General features: G+C 42.4%; 1 protein-coding gene across 13 annotated transcripts in view; it reads right to left on the bottom strand.

The window, feature by feature from the left end:
* KLF12 (KLF transcription factor 12) overlaps positions 1 to 17391 on the bottom strand; it is a 249681-nt gene that overhangs the window by 114889 nt on the left and 117401 nt on the right. The window contains exon 1 of one of the 13 annotated variants that reach the window (XM_050712191.1): positions 8481 to 8589. The exons of the other annotated variants lie outside the window; for them this stretch is intronic. The gene's annotated coding sequence lies outside the window, so the exon portion shown is untranslated. Of the gene's footprint in view, positions 1 to 8480; positions 8590 to 17391 lie in introns of those variants that run through there. 13 annotated transcript variants of the gene reach the window in all.

Raw genomic sequence — 17391 nt, 5'->3', positions numbered from 1 at the left:
TCACCTTTTCCTTCACAGATAGTCAAAATTATCCAAGATGGAGGATTCGCTGCAGCCATGCAAGGTGTCAGTGACAGAGCCCAGAGCAAGAGCCGGATCTACTCCCTTGCAGCCCAGTTCCATTAAACTGATGTCACACCACCACAATAATTCTTCAACCTCTGTCAAAACTTTGAATGAATTTGCAAAAACTGGACACAACACTGGATAAGCAAAAACTGGAAAAACCCCTGACTAACCATTTTGATCTAGTCAGCTGAAGTATGTCTCTGATATCCCGCTCTCCCTTGGCAGCCTCACTGCAGGCTGCCCGGGAACAGGGCCAGCAGACGCACCCAAAGTCGTCATGGGCTGGAAATTTCACTCCGACTACCTTCAAAGCCCAAGATGACAGTCAGGTGAAGCAGCTTTGTTTGGAAATACGATGCGAGTGCTCTTTAATGGCAATGCAGATCGTCAATATTTATTTGTCCTTCTCCCCTTGCCTCTTATTCAGAATTTGGGAAGAGTTCAAGGTCTGACTCAGTTTCTGCTACTTCCCCCACTGTCACTCGATCACAGATTTCCACCACAGCAGCGCTCACAGTTACACATGGGTGAACAACTATTTTCTGTAGCGTATCAGCTATACCACAAATGATATCCCAATAAAACAACAACAGATCACTGACATTTTGCGTCAGCATTAAGAGCTGTGACAATGCCAACGAACGCAGCCCACATGCTGCAAGGTGGCTACTGGGTCAGAACAGTGCTTTTATATTTCCTTTTGCCATCCCAAAACAGGCATCTCCTAACTCAAATACCCACCTTAGCATTGCCTACAGTACCAACTCAGTTGTTAGATCCTTTTCATTTGGCCTTCAAATTGACATCAACAAGTGCCAAAGCTTTGATATAAGTTCAGCCCCCAAAATTTAACTGTCTATAATAATAGTCCGCAACAACTCCATTCATTTTGGGATGCATCAAAAATAGAGGAATAATAATAATAATTTACACAGAGATACACATGCAAACATATGAAGTATGAAATATAAATTATTCAAATGCAATATTTCTACATAATTTCATATATACATACAATCTGTACATATAATCACATTACATAATACTTTACATATACATATAAAGATATATAACTAGAAAGACATGTACTATAAAGACTTCATACATTTGTGAGATCAAGGACGTTCTTTGCACCACTGAGTTTCTAGTCACTGACATGCAGAACAGCTGAAAAATCAGCATAAGACATTGACTTCACTTCAGTATCTTTTTCTCTCTTTTTTTTTCCCTTTGCCAACTCTTTACAAAAACTAAGAAAACAACATCATTTCTTCTCTTTTAGCCATTCAGTTCTTATTAAGATCCCCTCGACATCCTAATGAACACTTTAGTCTGAGAATTTCCAATTCATTTCTGCTTATTACAGTTGGTTTTACACCAGCACAACCCTAATACTGTCCCTTAAAAGATCAAAGGAAAGGAGAGAATTCTAATGAAATCAACTTTAATTCCATTAGATTTCAAGCTGTGCTTATGAATCTATTCCTTGGGGCCAATCACTAAAATGCCTCTTTCAGGTTTGGCTTTTTTTTTTTTTTTTTTTTTTTAAGTATCTTTAGATATGCAGTAGCTCCTGACATAAGAACATTCAGCAAAGAATGTTTTATAGTGTATATATTATATATATTATATACACATATATATATGTATAAACATATATATATATGTTTATATAGTGTATATATTGTGATGAGCAGTGCACAGAAACAGATGCCTAATATACACTGGGCATACACTTGTTGCTTCCAACTTGCAACCCCACAGTATGTAAATCTGATCTAAAGTCACAAAGCTATTTCTGCCCCTCATTTTCATTGTCTCCTCTAAAGCAGAACTGTAACTGATCATTTGTCATTCATGTATTATTTAAAGGCTATCACAGCAATGTGTCATATATGACTGTAAAAACAGTGATGTCTACCTGGAAATCTGTACTACAACTGTAAAAAATCTACATTTAAGCTCTTTTCTCATTTTTCAATTATTATACCTCACAATAGTAATTTTTTGTTTTTGAAAAAAATGAATAATATGACCTCCATGATACTATCAAATGTGTTAATGCTTTTAGAGTGACTAATATGAAATCTTCACTTCAAAGACGTAATACAAGTCAGGTGTCCCACATTGCAAGCAATTGTTTCAGTAACCTAACACCACTTTCCACAATAAGAATTAAACAGTCAATATTCTCTTCCCTCATTTATTAGTTCAAGACGGTTACAATTAATGTTTCAGTACAGTTATCTATTAAGAACTCGTAAGAAGACTCAGCAGTGTTGTATATACATTTATCTATATAGGAAGCTTAAGTAGCACAAGGAACTGAAATTTGCAGAAACTGTTTTGTAAGTTTACACATTGGGATAATCTTTGCAACAGGACATGCAGACCCAAGATGGGGGATTTCAGAAAGGATTCTCTCCCTGTTGTGAAAGATATTATTTCAAAATTTCCACAGAAACATTAAAACCCTTTTTAAATGCTATCAGGGTACCGCAACTAGTATTGCTTGAAACACGTGCGCCCACACCAATGAAACTCCTTCAAATCCTTTGACACCGTGACTGAGGGTGCCTGACACCTTGCATCCTCAGCTACAAAGTCCCTAGAACAAAAAAGAGCAGGGGCAAGGCTACTGATGGAAATGTATTTATATATGTTAATTACTTAGCTGCACCTGTGACTATATACAAATCTTTAAAAGACCAATAGCTTAAAGACCTGATCTGCACACTTAGCTGGGCACCTAAATCCCTTCTGCTGAATTGGAAATCAGGGACCCAAGTGCTGTGGCGGGTCTGGAACACAGGCTGCTTCCTATAAAGCAGAGCTTTACCTTTAAGTTCTGTCCATCTGTCTTTCTGCTACTTCCCTCTCCTTTACCACATACTTCACCGCTGCCGTTGTAAACCCAAAGGTGATCATTTCTCAAAACAACCTGTCAAACAACTGCTGCTATGCTTAGCTGGTTAATCAAATGCATCCCTTTTCAAACGTACATGCTGTTACTTTATCTGCCACTTCAAATTAGCAGCTCCGAAAATTCAGGTCCATTTGCAAACCACGGTCTGTCCCAATCCATTATCACATGACACTTGGTCAGCAAGCAGACTGTAAATTAACATTTCCATCTTCTGTTGTAGCCTTTTAGTCATAGTAATTACAATAAAATCTCTTTAATCAGCAGACTCATAAAACACCCAAGACGGATGTCTTTTATTTGAGGAAGACCTTGTGATGCACATTATGTCACCAGCTGCAAGGGGAGAGCACCAGGGCTTGCTAAGGCAGCAAGCGAGGAGGCTTTCTCCCAGTGAGCAATGATTCGAGTTCCCTACCGATGTAGTGCTTTCTGCTGCCATTAGCTGAAACAAAGAAAGACAAGTCGAGTTTTCTCGTGCATTCCCAGTATATTTCAAGTTATTTTAATAAAATGATCCTACAAAATGTCTGCAGATCACCTACACTAAGAAAGATGTGCTGCTGTAATATCATTTCTACAGTGTTCAAGGCAGCCTTTTCAGCGGAGCTTATAATTAAAACTGCTTTTGATGGTGAAATTGGGCCTCTGCTGTTAATCAAAGGACCAAAGACACCCCTCAGCATGCATAATTCTGTACCTCTTTGTTTCAGAGAAATCTTGACAGGAAAATAATGGTTCCTTCCATTTCTTTCTTCTGTGTCAGTTAACCAGGGAAGGTTATTCTGCTTGAGTCTCCCAACTGCTACAGCATAAATTACTGGGGGGGAAAGAGTCGGAGACTCATACTTCCCAGGAAACGCTCTGCACGTGATTTGCACCGGGGATGAGTGAACTGACTTGGGCAACACAACATTTGCCAAAACCTCTGCACATGACCCAGACCAAACTCAGCGACCGTTTTAAGTTTGGGAAAATTTTAGTCAGGGGAAACCGCCTGTCCCCGACACCAAGCCCCTTTCCCATTCTTCAGGTTTCCCCAAATATGATCTCATCTCAGATCCAGCTAACCACAAGCACAGCACTGCCAAGACTCTTCAAGAGCTTGCTAGACCTGAAAACACTTATTTTTTTCCAAAGCTTCTCTGTGGAAATGGGGTCTATGTTAGATAAATCTTCAAAGGTCACCAATTGCATTTATTTTCAGGGGAAATTCTTAGGTTTACAGGAGACATCTGGGTTTCCAAATTATAGAACCAGTCTGTAGGGCACAAGAATTTGTGACAACAGAGGGGGAAAATTAAAAGGTACACAAAAAATAATGGGGAACTTATATGCAAAGAGAAGAAATACGAGAAGCTTTGTTCAGTTTCAGTCTTCAAGACCAAATAGTTGCTGATCCAGCTTTGCAGTGTTTTGATCCTGCCATTGATTTATTCCCCAGAGAAAGTAAAGAAGTTTAATCTTCAGACAAGTATTGAAATCACTGCAGCTAGAGGTAAAGGAAAAGAGTTCTCAAAAATAAACCATCTTGGTTTGCAAAAGCTTCTTATAATTGAAAATTTCCCTAATCATTCTTCTTAGAACATGCAATTTCAAGACAATAAATCCAAACCTTTCCTAAAGATGATCAAAATAACGGTGGTAGATGTCCTAGGGCAAACCCAACCATAAGTTAACTACACCTGTGCTGCTTCCTTGAGGTTACTGGCCAGACAGGCTCATAAAAGATACAGATATCCCCTCACCTTGGCTGTATCCCCCCCTTGGTTCCACGTGCTTCCCTTCTGCAGGACATCATTATTTAAAGGGCTACGAAGCTGGTGAAGGGCCTGGAACACAAGTCCTATGAGGAGCAGCTGAGGGAACTGGGGTTGTTTAGTCTGGAGAAGAGGAGGCTCAGGGAAGACCTCATTGCTCTCTACAACTACCTGAAAGGAAGGTGTGGGGAGCTGGGGGTCGGCCTCTTCTTACAGATAACTAGTGATAGGACTAGAGGGAATGGCCTCAAGTTGCACCAGGGGAGGTTTAGTTTGGAAATGAGGAAACATTTATTCTCAGAAAGAGCAGTCAGGCATTGGAACAGGTTGCCCAGGGAGGTGGTAGAGTCACCATCCCTGGGGGGGGTTCAAGGCAAGGTTGGACTTGGTGCTTAGAGACATGGTTTAGTGGGTGACATTGGTGGTAGGGAGATGGTTGGACCAGATGATGTTCGAGGTCTTTTCCAACCTTAACAATCCTATGATTCTCCTCAGGAAAGCAGCCATTTTAAGAAAATGCCAACATGAATTTCACATCAGTTTGCTCCTTTGTGTATTCCAGTGTTATTCAGAGAGAATGTGTCAGTAATTAACACAGGTTCATACATTCCTTCCTAACACATAATGTTGCCCAACTGGATACGGCCCTCAGCAAAGGCCTTAGGAACACTGGAAGCACAGCTCCCTAATGAAGTCATTTACTTTATGCAATGATTTAGAGGTCCTTCTGAAAGAAGTACTGTCTTTATTATCTCAGTATCTCATTTCATGATATAGCTTATTTTCATTGGTTTTATATTTCCTCTATGCTACCCAGCTTGGTATTAAAACGCCAAGTGAAAAAGTTCCAGAAGTAACTGAAATATTTAATTTGTCTTGAGGAAATGTAATGAAGCTTCTGGAGAGCACATCATCAAAATCTTCCTACCAGGACCAGGTAAAAGCAGTCAGAGTAACAGCCATTTCTTTTTGGCTTGCAGTTGAAGACAGACTGGAGCTATACTCGCTGGAGATGCCACAGGAAGACATTTGGGGACACAATGATCAAAGAAGAAAGAGAACCACAGATAAATAACAAGTATGACATTACCAGCAGCTAAATCCTATTCTAATCAAACATCATCATGTTGCTCTTACAGTGGACTCGAGGACACAGTAATACAAAATATCTCACAGGGCTTCATCTCATCTTATTTTTAGTTTTAAATTAGATAGCCTGATAAAGACGATGTCCCTAAAGGTCATTCCCACACACAAAACATTATCTCCTGCCACCCACAGAGATCATGGGGCACAGCCTTTCCATGCTCCACTTGGCACCCCATGTTAAAGAACACCATAACAAAAGCATCTTCTCAGCAACTCCCCACCCCTCCTCCTCAAACTACTTTCTCTTCCAGGATTACTGATTTATGCTGTTATACAACCCCTTCCAAAACTTACTTTGACTTTCTTCCCAGGCATGCTAGTCCAACCACTGGAACAGCAGGAGGGAGATTAAATGTGATACCAGAATGTCTCCTCCTTGTTCGAGAAGCCAATTTTTAAATTAGGAGCTGTTTCTAACCACTACCAACACTCTGTGAGCAAAAGGGTTTTATTTTGATCTCAGCTACAGTCAGAGCTAGGAAAAAGAACTATTATTTTGAAACTGAAAACTTTACAAAACGTTGAAGGACACATTCTTGATAGATTTTTTCATGCATAATCAAATGTTCTATCCGCAGGCATGGTCAGGGGGTGAAGACAATAAATTTCCATAATTCAGTCAGAAAGTATACAATGTAAACACTGAAGATTTAACAGCAAATATCTTCAGATATGCCCTGAGTCCTGGTGGGTGCATCCAACTAAGTCTGTGCACCAAGAAGCCTAAAGCTTGTCTGAAAAGGCAAACCAAACCAAACCAAACCAAGTGAAATAAAATAAAATAAATCATCCTTGTTGTTTGGTTTCTCATAACTTTTTTATGTCAAAGGTGCTGTGTAAAAAAGGGGAGGGAAAATGTTTCTGTAGCAATATATGCAAGAGTGTAGAAAAACACTCTTTTTAAAAAAGAGCGCATTAAAAAACAAGCAAACAACCACCACCAACAAAAAAACATGAATCGCATATCCTCCATACACAGCAACAAGCAGAGTTTCTTTCAAAAAAAAGAAGTGTCATGTCATGCGCTCCTCAGATTCATTCTTTCAGTGTTCCACTCCCCTGCCATTTATTTATGTGGGATCTCTGTAAGTGAAACGTTTCACTTCACTTCATTCAGTATTTTTCTAATACCTTCCATTAGGCAGCGTCCTTTATTACTGTTAAACTAGAAGTTCAGCAAAGTAAGGCCACAGTCCTGCAGGCAGATACACCTGAGTTTTGACACTCAGACCCCGTTCCTTAGAAAGTTGGCATCCTTGCAAAAACTGGATCACGTACACAGACAGCATTTTACAGCAAAGCCTGCTGATGTGTTATCACCCTCCCCTCATCTCCCCATATCTCATTAAAAATTGCATTTTTCCAGCACGCCAGTCACTGTTCAGGCACTTTCGACTCTGATCCTTTGCAGACTAAGCCTGTATTTTCATTTCAAAGCCCTTTTCACTAATGCTTTCCAGCAGTAATAAACAGAGTTTTTCCAGGTAAAAGCTGTCTTGCTGCTTGACACTGTTCAGAAGTGTAGTACAATGACTGCTACAGGAAAATATCTTAAAATCAGGCTAGTCTCCAACAGACTTTGAAACTATCTGAACTTTTAAATGTTCATTTTCTCTGTGTCACTTGAAGCCTGGCAGTTACCTTAACTGACCCAGTGGAAGGAGAACACCGAGCAGCATCTCTCTGCACGCAGCCAGGGCTGAGGGAGTGCAGAATAGCAGGGGCAGGACGAGGCACTCACAAGTGTGGGTTCTGAGCTACAAGAGGTGACCACATCGCTTTAACAAGCTAAAACAAAACAGCAGACCGCAGTCTGGTGAAAGGTGATGCCTTTCAGCATTTTTGTTTCCAAAGACTATTTAAGAAGAGACTTAAGTGTCCACAGACATGTCCCAGGCTCCCCAGTCTACTCCAGACCTTTTCCAGCAGGAACATGGCAGCACATTCAGAACTCCTACAGAACTGGAAATGCCAACTCCACACTGACCTAAACAAGTACAGCATGTACCTCATGCCCCCCCCCCCCCCCCTTTTTTTTTTAAACTAGAATTAAGACTGTTACCAGGGAAGACCTCTTACCTACCAACAGGGCATTAAAAATAATAGTATTTCCCTAACACCTGTGAAATACAACCAAGTGAGCAATACAACAGGTGGTCTTACATTGAAATGTCTTGCTTTGGTCATGTACAGGTTCAGGACATCATGATCCTTCAGAAAAGCTTTCCTGCACCTTTTCCACCTGACAGCGGGTAGGTATGGCAAGTCTAAATTAATACAGAGTCAGCTGTTCTTCTGCTGAAGAATACTTGGAAAATAAGCCAGTAATACCCTCAAAAACAAATATGCTTTTGCACTGGTTAATCCACTGGAAAAACAATTCAGGGTTTCTTTTTCTTTTTCTTTTTTTTTTTTTTTTGTAGCGGAGGGGTAGTTGCAAATGTGAACAACATCTCCAACAATGGGGTCGTGTCCTACAACAGTTTTCTACATTCCAACGCAGTACAAATCTAAAGTCCTATTATGAATACAGTTAAAGGAGGAAGGACTGTAGGTTTGCATGGCTTTACTCATCTCACCTGAAGATGCCAGAGATTACAGCAGCACCAGTCAGTTACTCATGCTGGCATAAAGCACAGAGACTGAGGCAGGTGTCTCCTTCCCTCTCCATCTAATTGATAAGAAAAGTTCCTGAGGAAAAATGAGAATATGACTCAACACCTATGCAATTAATGAAGAGTATTCTACATGAGACACGGTTAAAAAGCGTCATTTAAGTGTTAAAAAGCTTATCATTTAACGTGGAGGCTGGCCAGCCTTGAACAGTTATCTCAGGATCTCTCTTCTCTCCTAGCTAGAACTGAGCAACCACCACTGTCTGATTGAAACAAAACCAAGCCCCCACGAATCTTCATGTGGCTACTACGCTTGTTACCAAAAATACTTGTAAGGCTCAGTCAAAATTAGTGAAATAAAAGGCACAGAACAGCCCCAACTGTTTGCAAGGCTGCTGCCTTGCTCCTCCTCTCAGCTTATTTTCTCTTCTCCCCACAAATACTAAACCAGATATAGTTGGGGATTAACTTTATAAACAGTGTCTGCTGTCAGTGGCACTTTTCCATGTGTTATTTACAGTTTTGACTATGAATCAATGAGTCCAAAACCTCACTGTCTGCTGTTTTGGATTTTGGAGGGCTCACAACAAACACAAACATGCCGTGCATCATAACCAAAGCTCACTGCCACCAGCCTTACTCGCACCAAGCTACACCTCACTCTCCAATCTCTGTGCTAAAATTGTATATTGCTGCTTACCTCTGTGTGTCACCTGAGTGCTTTCCATATAAAACTGACAGCAATAGGGAATTTCCTTAGCAGGCTCCATCAACTATCTTCGTATTATGGAAAATGTCTGCTTGAGGTAGTGGTCTGTGAGAAAACTTAGTGTGCTAGAGGATTTGGGGGATGTTTAGTGTGCTTAAGACATTTAAGTGTAAAGTCTACATTGAGCCATTCCTTCCCTGGTGAACAGGTCTTCTCTAGGAGAGGCTAAAATGATGGGGAAAAAAAATAAAAGAATGAAAGAAAGAAAGCTAAAACACTCACTCAATTGCATCCAGCTCCTATCTGCCTTCTGTCTTTCTGATTTACATAAAACGCTGTAGTCAGCACTGCTTAATTTTTGTCAAGCTTTGGATATTGGCAAAGTTTTGCAGAGACAGGCTAGCAATAAATTAAAGGTTTATTTGCTCTTCTCTTGAGGTACACAGAGGCATCCCTCCAATTATATCAGACTCTCCATTATTAGGCCAGTGTACCCTTGTTCGTGTCTCTGCAGCAGAGATCATATACCATACAGTAAGGCACAAAATGCCTCACTATCAATATTAACAGAAAAGCACTGTTCCATATTATTGATGCAAGTTATTATCAAAAAATTATTTTACAAATCTATTTGCCACAGTTCTCCTCTACTCTTATTTGCTGTTTCTCTAGCTGCCGAAATCACTGAATTTAAAATGCAGAAGTGAACCTTACAATGAATATCAACTAACATCTTCTGACTGAACCACAATTTAAAATGTCACTTCCAGGCAAACAAGTGAGCAAAACTCATAAGGGCATAATTTATTAAAGCTGTAAAATGGACTGCTATTTTTTTTCCTCTAGTAATGACAGAATTGGCCCCTAATCAGATGTGCATGCACTACAGGGAGTAACATGATCACCCTAATTCTGCCAGCTGATTCAGGTTTTTTGTTTGTCTCAGTTCTTAACCGAAACCCATGCAAAACATTAAAGAAACATGTGCTATAGTAATGATGACAGACTACATCCTCAAACATATTCAAAGGATGTCCCGTCCCACAAAACAAAGAAAATCACCTTTGTAGAAGGCCATAGCATTAGAGAAACGTAAGGCTGCATGTGACAGTGAGGTAGAAACTAATTAACGTTGTCCTAAAAACCAAACCAGATAGCTTTAGAAAGGTTTGTTCAATTTATTGTTAAACCTTTTAGAACTCGTGTTTTACAACTTCAGGAGGCAGCCTGTTAGGGTGCTTGGCTATCATTAAAGTTACAAAGCTTTTTCTTTGAAAACTAAACCTTTTTTACAATTCAGGATGGAATTGGAAATTTCTTCCAGTTTCTTCTCACCATAGCCTCAGAGAATATGAAGAACAAATGTTTATCATGCAATCTATACACAATCTTTTCAAGAATTTGAAAATTTTCATTTTTTTCTCGTTTCAAGCCAAAACAATGCTTCTTTTTCTATACAGTTATTTCATGTTAAGCATTTATTAACTCAATTTTCCACTCTAAAATTATTTGTCACTTTTCTGTATTGATCTTCCTCTAACAGAGCCTGGATCTCACTTCCACTTCACTGATTTTAATCCAGTCTTCTAAAGTCCTTGCAGTCCAGTTCAAAATGTACAAGGTTTGCTTAGTCTCAAGAAGAGGAGGCTCAGGGAGACCTTATCAATGTGTATAAAAATAACCTGCTGTTAGGGAGTACAGAAGATGGAGCCAGACCGTTCTCAGTGAAGTATCCACTGAAGAGATAAGAAGCAATGGCACAACACAGAAAATCTCATTGACATATATGAGAAAAACTTGTGCGCTGTGAGGGTGTTTGAACACTGGACCACATTGCCCAGAGAGGTTGTGGAGCCTCCATGCTTGGACATGTTCAAGCCTCAACTGGTCTGTCAACCTCAGCCTGCTCTGGGAGACCCTGCTTGAGCAGGGGGTTGGACCATTTAGTTACGCATTTGAGCATCTTTCACAATACCTGATTTGGTTGACTGGTCTGCAATTTCAAGATCTTCCTTCTCTCTCCATTTTAAGAGCATACTCTCTATGCACCCTCTTATGGGATCTCTCCTGTCTTTCATGATTTTTACATGGTAATTGTTCATGGATTCAAAACTACTTCAATTAGTTGCTCTGGGTAGCCCAGAATAAACTCCACCTTATGCCTACTAACCTGAATGCGTCTAACTTACAAAAATGTTCTTTAACCTGTTCTCCCCCTTTTCTGCCCTGTGTTCCTGCCACGTTGCTGGTAGCTTCAACCATGCTAAGCGTTTGATTCCAATTAACCTTCTTCATAAAGACAGAAGCAAGAAAGGTTAACCCGTATTCCAACTTTTTGTGTCATCCTTTTTTTTTTTAATCTTCTCCTTTAGATAAGTCTTATAGTTCCCTTTGTCTCCCTCTACTTACAGAAGACCTTTGCTATTCAGAAAGCTTTCTTTTAATGTTACCTCCCTTACTACGTGTAGCTCAGCATTTTTTAATTTGTCCAGCATGCATTTCATCTTCTTTTATCTTTAATAGTTATCGTGCTGAAAGAGTTTGAAAACATTTCTCCCTAATGCCCCCCATACCATTGCTCAGATACTTCACTCTTATTAGCCAACAGTCTCAAATTAAGTCTCAGCTTACCTGCAGAGAGAAACCACTAAATGATCTCAGGTTTTTCATATTCTTTTGTAACTGTATTTCAAAGCTATGCTAAACAAATCAGTCAGAGAGCATCAGCCAAGCAGTCCACCCACGTTCACAACCTTTCTTTACCTAATGATAATTACAGATTGTACTACAGACAGCCTTTAATAAACAGCATCAAGTTTAGAAGGAAGACATCCGTAGGGACCCTTCTGTTGCCATGGAAATATCTGCAGGCCAAGCTGTCTTTAGCTCTACACATTACCTCCACATTAACCTATTATTATGCTTTTCTTTGGGTATTAGTACAAATTATGGACTAACTCACCCCATTCGGATTATTATAAACAATATTACATCTGACTCTGAGGAATTCCAAATAACAAGGAGTCACAAACGCCACAGAAAAGGGTAACTTCCTTTGCCTCCAGGCAAACCGAATACTTGCCTGATGTTGTACAGGATTTATTTTTGCAAGGTCCTCCTGAACATTTTCAGCTTCCACTGACAACCGGGGGAAGTCAGGGCGAGGCAGCAAGGAGTTGAGCTCTACAACCAGCAAGGCAGTTTTGGAAAGCCAGTGAGTAGCTCACAACTAAATCTCTTTCATGTTGCTGTAACAGTTGGTATGAAACTTAAGTCATGTCAGTTCAAAACATTAAATAGTTGATTACTTTTTATGACTACCTAATTAAAGCAATAATAGTCATGAATGCAATAAACAACAATAAATGACCTTGAACTTAGATGCTATAGGGACAGGCACTATAAACGTGTATAAAATACAGACTCTCTCACATAGAGGACCTTTCGTCAAGAAGGACCCCCAAAAATTTTGCAACTATACACACATAACACCACTGAAATGTGGTCACTCCAAGGGTAGAAGGCATTAGGAGACTTGCAAACAGCATATAGCACAACAGTGAGATCTTTAACACCCACGGAGCATAAACAGGATCTCAGTTTTTAAGATCTCATCCAAAAGACACCCACACAGACAAGTGCACGGTATTCAATTTACTTATTTCATATAAATGAAGGAAGAAATTAACCTCTGCTGAGACATGAACCGTTGGTCTCAAGAAGGGTGAGGGTTCCAAGCTTGAAAATTAGATTTTTCATAATTAACTATGACATTTTGACTGCTTCTCCAAAATTAAATAGGACATAATTGAAGACGTTCCTTACTTTGATGATATTTCATATTGTCAATAACTTTTAAACAGAAAATCAATCAGAAGAGTTTTCCCTAGTGGCTTGAATTGCGACACTGAATTTTTTCAACAAATATTTAATCACAGACTTTCTAAGACTGATGTCCAATGAAATACAGGCAACATCTTAAGCAGGAATCGAATGACATAATAGAAAACCTGTGAAAAATAGATACGAAAAGAAAAAGGAAATAAAAGACACAGCTGCTGGTGATTACCTAATATGAACAGTATTTGCTAGTGAAAATGCTGCTAGTGGAGTTTCTCAGAAAAAGAAAATAATAACAAAATTATTTTCTACATAACTTTTTTCTGTATTTTTCTAATACTTTATATGTTTGCAAAATGAACATAAAAATTGTCCAGAGTGTGACGAGTGATTTAGGATCTATTTTTGAACTGCAGACTCAAAAGAAAAGTTCACAGAAATCCTCCCGTAGACCCCAGAAAATACGCAGTTATTGCTCAGAAGTAACATTATGCTCAGTCAACAGTTTAAAACACCTATTTTCATCATAAAAGCTAAGCTCTCTCTCCTTTTCCTTACTTTTGATCTCTATTTAATTTCTGCTTGATCTTATCCACTCCAACCAAAAAATCACTCCTTCAAATAAGCATAAGGATGTTGTTTTATGCACACTGTAAAATTAGAACAGGCTCACAGGGGGAAAATCTTCACATAATAACAAGCAGCCGTGCTACCATCAGCGCCAGACACACAGCACCACAGCCAAGGAATTAACTCATCACCTCGGTCTTTCTAGCCACGAGAGGCGTGTGTATTACACCACAATCCCAAGGTCAGCACAAACTGACACCAAACCTCATCACTCTGGAAACAGCAATCCCACCGCTCTCTTGCCCCCAACTTGCCTCCTCCCTTATGGTGCTGCAGGGACTAGAATGGGGGCACCAGGGAACAGGCAGGTTGGAAATAGCCTCTTCCCCTCGAAAAAGGATTCATTTTTATCTTGTTTCAGCTCTGATACAGACACAGACACAGATTTCTAGGTTGGAAGAGACCTCAAGATCACCTAGTCCAACCTCCGACCTAACACTAAGTACTCCACTAAACCATATCGCTAAGCTCTACATCTAAACGTCTTTTAAAGACCTCCAGGGATGGTGACTCCACCACCTCCCTGGGCAGCCCATTCCAATGCTTAATAACCCTTTTGGTAAAGAAGTACTTCCTAACATCCAACCTAAAACTCCCCTGTCGCAACTTTCGCCCATTCCCCCTTGTCCTGTCACCAGGCACGTGGGAGAACAGACCAACCCCCACCTCTCTACAGCCTCCTTTAAGGTACCTATAGAGAGCGATAAGGTCACCCCTGAGCCTCCTCTTCTCCAGGCTGAACAAGCCCAGCTCCCTCAGCCGCTCCTCATAAGACTTGTTCTCCAGACCCCTCACCAGCTTGGTCGCCCTTCTCTGGACTCGCTCGAGCACGTCCATGTCCTTCCTGTAGCGAGGGGCCCAAAACTGAACACAGTACTCAAGGTGCGGCCTCACCAGAGCCGAGTACAGGGGCACAATCACTTCCCTAGACCTGCTGGCCACACTGCTTCTTATACAGGCCAGGATGCTGTTGGCCTTCTTGGCCACCTGAGCACACTGCTGGCTCATATTCAGCCGACTATCAACCAATACTCCCAGGTCCTTCTCGGCCAGGCAGCTTTCCAGCCACTCATCTCCCAGCCTGTAGCTCTGCTTGGGGTTGTTGCGCCCCAGGTGCAGGACCCGGCACTTGGCCTTGTTGAACTTCATACAGTTGACCTCAGCCCATCGGTCCAGCCTATCCAGATCCTCCTGCAGAGCCTTCCTGCCCTCGAGCAGATCGACACACGCACTTAGCTTGGTGTCATCTGCAAACTTACTGAGGGTGCACTGGACGCCCTCATCCAGATCATCGATAAAGATATTAAAGAGGACCGGCCCCAGTACCGAGCCCTGGGGGACACCACTAGTGACCAGCCTCCAACCAGATTTGACTCCATTCACCACAACTCTCTGGGCCCGGCTATCCAGCCAGTTTCTAACCCAGCGAAGCGTACGCCAGTCCAAGCCCCGAGCAGCCAGTTTCTTGAGGAGAATGTTGTGGGGAACGGTGTCAAAAGCCTTACTGAGGTCAAGGTAAATCACATCCACAGCCCTTCCCTCATCCACCAAGCGCGTCACTTTGTCATAGAAGGAGATCAGGTTCATCAAGCAGGACCTGCCTTTCATAAACCCATGCTGACTGGGCCTGATCGCCTGGTTGCCCTTCAAGTGCCGTGTGATGACCCTCAAGATAATCTGCTCCATGAGCTTTCCTGGCACTGAGGTCAAACTGACAGGCCTATAGTTCCCCGGGTCTGCCCTCTGGCCCTTCTTATAGATGGGCGTCACATTGGCTAGCCGTCAGTCAACTGGGACCTCCCCCGATAGCCAGGACTGCCAATAAATGATGGAAAGCGGCTCGGCCAGCTCCTCCGCCAGTTCTTTCAGTACCCTCGGGTGCATCCCATCCGGCCCCATCGACTTGCGCACATCCAAGCTCCGTAGCAGGTCGCCAACCATTTCCTCATGAATAGCGAAGGCCACATCCTGCTCCCCATCCCCTTCCACCAGCTCAGGGCACTGGGTATCCAGAGAACAACCGGTATTGCCGCTAAAGACTGAGGCAAAGGCGGCATTAAGCACCTCAGCCTTTTCCTCATCCTTAGTAACTAGGTTTCCCCTCGCATCCAGTAAAGGATGGAGATTCTCCTTAGTCCTCCGTTTTGCGTTGATATATTTGTAAAAGGATTTTTTGTTGTCTTTAACGGCAGTAGCCAGGTTGAGCTCCAGATGAGCTTTGGCCTTTCTAATTTTCTCCCTGCACAGCCTCGCTACATCATTGTAGTCCTCCTCAGTGGCCCGCCCTTTTTTCCAAAGATTATAAACCCTCTTTTTTCTGCTAAGCACAAGCCGCAACTCTCTGTTGAGCCAGGCCGGTCTTCTTCCATGCCGGCTCATCTTTGGGCACGTGGGGACGGACCGCTCCTGTGCCGGTAAGATTTCCTTCTTGAGGAGCACCCAGCCTTCCTGGACTCCTCTGCCCTTCAGAACCGCCTCCCAAGGGACTCGGCCAACCAGCGTCCTGAGCAGCTCAAAGTCAGCCCTCCGGAAGTCCAAGACAGCAGTTTTACTGGTCCCCTTCCTGGCGTCGCCAAGAATAGAGAACTCTACCATTTCGTGGTCACTCTGCCCAAGACAGTTTCCGACCACCACATCTCCCACCAGTCCTTCTCTGTTTGTGAAGAGAAGGTCTAGCGGGGCACCACCCCCGGTAGGTTCACTGACCAGCTGCGTCAGGAAGCCATCTCCCACGCTCTCCAGAAACCTCCTAGACTGCTTTCTCTGTGCCGTGTTGTGTTTCCAGGATATGTCCGGGAAGTTGAAGTCCCCCACGAGGACAAGCGCCGACGATTTTGCAACTTCTGTCAGTTGCCTATAAAACTCCTCATCCGTCTCCTCATCCTGGTTCGGCGGTCTATAACAGACCCCGACCAGGACGCTAGCCTTGCCGGCCTTCCCGCGGATCCTAACCCACAGGGATTCAACCTTATCATTCCCAGCCTGGAGTTCCACAACATCAAAAGATTCTCTAATGTAGAGAGCCACGCCACCACCCCCTCTGTGCTGCCTGTCCCTCCTGAAGAGCCGATAGCCAGGCATTGCAGCACTCCAGTCATGGGAGCGGTCCCACCACGTCTCCGTGATGGCAACCAAGTCGTAGCCTGCCTGCTGCATGATGGCTTCCAGCTCCAATGGCTTCCAGCTCTGATGTTGTAGAATTACTCCTGCTGGTGAAGGGGAAGGAGGTTGAGGCAAATCCCATGCAGCCAAGACGACAAGGTAGTAGGATGCTGTGTACTGGCAGCAAAAGTGACCATGAAATGAAGTGGGAGTCCCAGCGGTCAGTCCCAGAATCACAGAATGGCTTGGGTTGGAAGGGACCTTAAAGACCACCCAGTTCCAACCCCCTGCCATGGGCAGGGACACCTCCCACCAGACCAGGTTGCCCAAAGCCCCATCCAGCCTGGTCCTGTATAACGAGCTCACATTCGGTGCTGCCTTCTTCGGTAAGATTCTGCTGGGATCTGTGGGACCACGCACAGATAACTCTGTCTTCCCACTGTCCGAAAAACTGTGTGTTTAAATTTCATGATCACCTACTAATATTTGTGCAAAACTCTCCATTTGTTCCATGCTCATGATAAATGGCCATTGGTGAAGGAGCCAACAGGTCATGTTTGTTATTTCGCTATCGCTGATGACTGCTTGATGCTC

Source organism: Cygnus atratus, chromosome 1, assembly GCF_013377495.2.
Source record: "Cygnus atratus isolate AKBS03 ecotype Queensland, Australia chromosome 1, CAtr_DNAZoo_HiC_assembly, whole genome shotgun sequence".
Lineage (NCBI taxonomy): Eukaryota > Metazoa > Chordata > Aves > Anseriformes > Anatidae > Cygnus > Cygnus atratus.
Note: the sequence above shows the minus strand (reverse complement) of the source record. Positions and strands in the feature narration are given on the sequence as shown.